We start from the raw sequence: 6,017 nt of genomic DNA on the forward strand, positions 1-6,017 counted from the left end.
ACATGAATGCAGCAACTTTTACTGTTTTGGCATGTCAGCCTGCGCCAATTTGTGTACTCTGCGTAGTGTAATAGACTGGGAAACGGGGAGGGGATGGGCATAGACTAGTATTTTACTGCATACTGTCACTTGAGCTGTTAGAAAACAGCAAGGCAAAGAATCCGCCAAATCCAATATGGAAGAATTAAAACCAGGAGGCAGATTATATAAAACGGCAGCCTTTAATAAAGTAAAATGCTCCCAGGTCAATAGTCATCTGTGCCTGACATGGCCATGTTTCGCCAACAGTACTGGCTGCATCAGGGGCAATGTGAACTAAACACATAAATACAAACATAAATATACAAATAACTTGAAAAGAAGAACATCTCAGCGCAAAAAGAAATAAATAAATATGTACAGTGGTTTCTAAAACTAAATCTGGCTTTGTTCTCTAACTGGGGGTAAATGGATCCATGCTAATTATGAATGCACTTAAGAGTGAATGCCATAAATCACACTTAAAAAAATAATCACCAACCCCCCCCCCCCACGCTTAAGCACTATTCTCTAAGTCCCGCCTAGAGGTAGGTGTGGTTTATTGAACAGCGCTTAAGCATAGGGGTTGTGTGTAAATTTGAGTGCGTCCATTTGCACCAACAAAAATGTGGTGCAAATGCCCACGCCTAAATTTATACACAGAACCCCCTCATTCTATAACTGAGCATGTAACTTGAATCCACACCCATGATATGCCCCAACATGCCCAATTTCTGTGCCGCCTTCTGTAGGACACATGTCAAATTTAGGTGCTTTTATGTTAATTGATTTCAATTGGTGCAATAGCTTGTTAAAAAGCCAATTGGTGCTAATTGGTTCATTCAATTAAATTGCATGCTCAAATTGGGTGTCTGCCCAAAAGTGTGTGCGCAATTTTTGCTGACTTTTATAGAATCGGGGGGGGGGGGGGGGTGTTGGTTTATTAATGCATGCTAAAAAGATTTCTGTGCGGTAACTGCATGGGGATACAGACACCCCCCCCCCCCCCCCCAACAGCATACAACCATTAGTACTAACCAAATGTTAATTTTACATTTAGTGTACGGTAAGTTCAAAAATTTATCACACTTTAGTAAATCCCAAATTTTAATATTTAATATTTGAAAAACATGATGCCCAAATACGTGTCTGTATAGGGACCGATATTAATAAAAAGCTGGGCTCCTAAATTTCTGTTTTTAAGTTAGGCTCCTAAACATTTCTTATTTTCAGCCAAACTGGGCCCTGTTTACTAAGGTGCACAAGCATTTTTAGCCCATGCTAAAAATTAGTGCACGCTGTGTAGACACCTATAGGAATATTATGGGCATCTACACGGTTAGCACATGCTAATGCTTAACGTGCACTAAAAATGCTAGCGTGCCTCTAGCATGGCTTAGTAAACAGGGCCCTAAGTTGTCAGCTGCAAATTTATCTTAATTTAGGAGCTTAAAGCATATGAAAATAAATTTAGGTCTGCCAATCATTTGCCTAGATTTATGAGCCTAGTGCTAAGCTCTTTTTCCTGTCTTCAGTCCGTCCCTCCCTGTTTGCCACCCATTAGTTATGCTCCTAAACTTGAGTTCAGTGAAATTTTGAGTATAAAGCTATGCACTCAGCTCTAGTAAAGAAGCCCATTTATAATAATTCCCAAAATTAAAAGCATAAATCCTTTGAATATCAGGCCCATTGTATTGTTCCGGGAGAGATGGTGTTGGGGTGATCATGAGTTTAATTATTAAATCTTGGAGGAAGGCACTAGGGTCCAAAGATTAGCTGAGAGGGAACACATGACTGAAGGTTTACCAAGCATGCCTAATACTGCAGCATTGGCCCTGAGGTTATCCACAATTAATTTGCACAAAATAAATTTGCACACACATGAGACTCGCTATATTTATGCAAAGGTATCTAATGCTAAGTTGTTTTTAGCAGCTCTGCCAAAGGTTTTGCACATGGGTTCTGGTCCAGGGAATTTTGCGACAGGCAAAAGAGAATATGGAAGCAAATCAGCTGTCACTGTCCGTGTTGCGGACAGAGTTTCTCTCCTGATTTGTGCTGCCCATTTCAGTCTGAAACCCTGGTTGTATGCCATTGGTACATTACTCTGCAGCAAGCACCAGTCATCTGCAGTTTTACTCCTACTGGGCTGAATACCAGATGTCACATTTTGATATCGCATTGTGATTACCACCTGCCTTCCTTCATTTCCATGCCTGGCAGATGATTAAGAATGAAGGATATACAACAAGCAAACTAGTGGGGAGCAAAAAAGTCCAAGGATACCTGCATTTCAACCTTTTTCACTATCTGTTCATGAGTAAGCCCACAGGACAGAAGGTGCTGCACCAAGCAGTCTACACCTCAGGAGTTGGCTTATGAAATGAGATGTTCTTACTCTTTGGTTTTGGGTGATCCCAGGACTCCTATCTTTGATCACCTGCTAACTCGGTGCTCACCTGCTACTTCAGATGGATCAGATTGTAGAGGAACAGAATTTAACCATTTTCACCTCCTTCCCTTTCATTTTGTGTTTATCTGCTCGTGAAAATCAATTATTTATGAAGTGGCTGGGGGAAAAAATGTGAGTCTGTCTCCCAAACAACATTTCCATGGTGCATTTTATGGGCTGACAGGCGGTTACAGAGTTTGTTTGGCAAGTCACTTTTTGTTTTCCTAAACTAATTGGATATGAATGGATTTAAATGGCTCTGGAAGTCAACGATAAAACATTATGTTCTCATTAGCCGAAATAATGCCATTTCCTCCCGCCTGAGCTGGAGAACTGTATGCATGCAAATGAGATTTATCCATTGGTGGCATTTGAAAGATCAGCTCACATGGTAAAGAGATGCTGGTCCACGTTTAATGTAGCACGTGGGTAATCACGCACCCAGTTTCTGTAAATTAATATATGGCATCTGTCTGTTACACACAGCCCCTATCCATTAATAAAGATAACATAACATTGAGATCAAACAGTATATTTTGATAATGTGAACATATTAGTAATAAACGTTAATACAGTATAGATTAGGCAATGGAAAATCCTATTTAATGCCTATCACTGCAAAAAATAATCTTAAATAAGTTATATCACATAATGAATTCAACCACGGCATACAGGAATGAATAACTAGCTGATATAATTATTCCCCTCAGTTTACATCTTGATAGGTCTCATAAAAACATAGGGAGAAAGGATTGTAATATCAAATAGTTATCTGACACAAAAGAAGTGGGAAAAAAGGGGGAAGACAATTAGAAGAATAATTGGTGCTTATATAGCACCTATTATTCACATCGGATTGTGATGTACAATAAAATTTGTTTTTATAGTACAGTTATGCAGCAGCCCCAGAACAGACCTTGCACCTGAACTAGAAGCAAACTTCTAAATGGGAAAGGAGAAAAGGAACCAGGGCCTGAGCAGTCTAAATATTTGAGTCCTTTGGTCAAAAGATATTATGCCTCATGTCACAAAGAGGCTACGATAGGAAGCTCATACATACTTGGGTCCATCGTCCATAGTGACATATTGAGATATTCTAAAGTTAGACGCTAATTCTTTGCCCAACGTTTGGTGTGCAAATGCATCTAATGGATGCAAGGCGCTAAAATGGCAGATCAGAATGGAAATACAGTTACATGCCCAATTATAAGAGAGCACCTAAATGTATCCACGCACAACTAAGGGGGCATTACCATGGGAGGGGTATTAGTGGGTCAGGGTCATTCCAGAAAATTGCATCCAGTATTATAGAATACTGTGGATGTGCGTCCAATTTGCAAACTAGGATTTACATTCAGTTGGTGTAAGTCCTCATGCCCAAAGTTAGGTGTGGAATTTGGTGACTGACACTATTCTGTAAAGAACGCTCATCCCAGAGTTCACATTCTTTGCTGCTCCTCATCAAGACCTTACCCTTTTCCTGTCTCCAATTGAACTAAGATGTCTATGTAAACCAGAAACACAAACATAAAATATATACACTATACTTACATGAATAGCCAAACCAAGAAACACCAATGCATACCAGTATCTGCTCATTTTTAAGTTTTATTTTATGAGAAGAGGAGCTTATCAGATCATATTGACATCCATGTTGAGGTTTCTGCCTTTGGGTACATTTGAATGGTTGGACCTATCTCAACCAAAATGGTGTAAAGCTAGTTGGTAGGAAGGGGGAATGATTCAGAGCGTCTAGAAGGGGAGTAAAGTTGGGAATTCTATTTATTTATTTATTTTATTATTTAGTATTTATTTACCGCCTTTTTGAAAGAATTCACTCAAGGTAGTATACAGTAAGAATAAATCAAACATAAGCAATAGACAATTACAGCAGTAAAAATAGTCAAAATAACAATACAAAGTATGGCATAGTATACCACAGTCCAGCTGTAGGAGTAGCTCAGACTTCTTTTTTTTAAAATTAGTTTAGAGGGCTATTAAGGCTAATTACAGGGCAATCAGTCTCTGTTTGAGAGCGCCAAAATGTGTATTTCCATCCCTTAGCCCCCCAGGGAGGGAAGACACAGATAAGAAAGAGAACTTAGACTCAGGTGCAGCCAGTAAATTACCTTTATTAGTATCTCACAGAGTCAAAAATACAAACAATAGTTCTCTTCCCTGGAGCAGGCTGTCAGTCAGCAATGCGCATCCTGAAAGACAAGGACTGCTCAGCTCACACCTCTCAGACATTACATATATACTGTTACAAGTTCTGCTTTCCCAGAAATCATGTGACTTTTCCCAAACTAGAATCAGAAAGTAGCCTCTTCCATATATGGGTATATCAGTCTCTCCTGACGTTGTGTGCACATGCACACTTGGTGGCCATTGGCTAATTACTTATGAGTTCTGTGTGAACAATCAGAACAAGATCCTTGTATCCTCTCTCTGTGAAACATTCTGGACATGTTAGGCTCACACTGTGTCCTCAGCTTGTCAGCAAATGCCAAGGTTACCTTATATGAAAGGCATGATTTCAGCTCCTGAGAAAAACACCTTATGTTGCAACAATGCTAACTTGTTAGGCCAAGTTCTGAGAACCAAACTGAGCAAAGTATAGGCCTTAGGCCTTGGCAACAGGCCTAGAATAGGAAATAATATACATTACTTACAATGTCAACACAATACGTAATAAAACATTTTAATAGACAGATTAGGATATAAGCAAAGATAGGTAAGAGATTAAGAGGAGTTAGAAAATAAGGTGACTAATTTAAAGAAAGTTGCACATGAGATCAGAGAGATGGTTAAATATTATCTCAGCTAGGGTAGGAGTAGATAAACATGTCCTGCTACAGTATGTGCAGCCTGAGTCACTCCTTGTGAGTGTGAGTGAGCCTAACGTTAGTTATTTCTTCCATTAAAGGCCTGGTTGAAGAGCCAAGCTTTCACCTGCTTCTTGAAGTAGAGATAGTCTTTTGTTAAGCGGAGCCTTTCAGAGAGTGCATTCCAGAGTATGGGGGCTACTCTGGAGAAGGCTTGCTTGTGGGTATCACATTGTGTAATGTCTTTTGGAGAGGGTGTGGTTAGGGATACCCCTTGGGAGGACCTTAATGTCAGCCTTAATGTCAGCCTGTTCAAGTACTCGGGCCATTTGCTTTAAGGGCCTTAAAGATCAGACATAGAGTTTTAAATTTATTGACAAATAACACACACTAAAAAATAGAACTAAGCAGAGAGAAATGAAATAAATAAAATGAAAAGGATCCTAATCCCTCCCCTCTGCACATTCTTACTCTGTGCCCCACTTTTTACCACATTAAGGGATCCTTTTACCAAGCTGCGGTGGCATTGGTGTATGGGCTTGCTGCGTGACTAGGCTCCCTTTTACTACAGCAGGTAAAAGAATTTCTTTTTTCAAAGGGGAAGTAAATGGCCATGTGCTAAGTCAGCACATTGGCAGGTGCCCATTTACTCCTGAGGCTCTTACCACCTCCTATTTGGGAGGCAGTAAGGCTCCTGCGCTAACCCAGCAGTAACCAGGCGG

This window comes from Microcaecilia unicolor, chromosome 8, assembly GCF_901765095.1.
Source record: "Microcaecilia unicolor chromosome 8, aMicUni1.1, whole genome shotgun sequence".
Taxonomy (NCBI): Eukaryota; Metazoa; Chordata; class Amphibia; order Gymnophiona; family Siphonopidae; genus Microcaecilia; species Microcaecilia unicolor.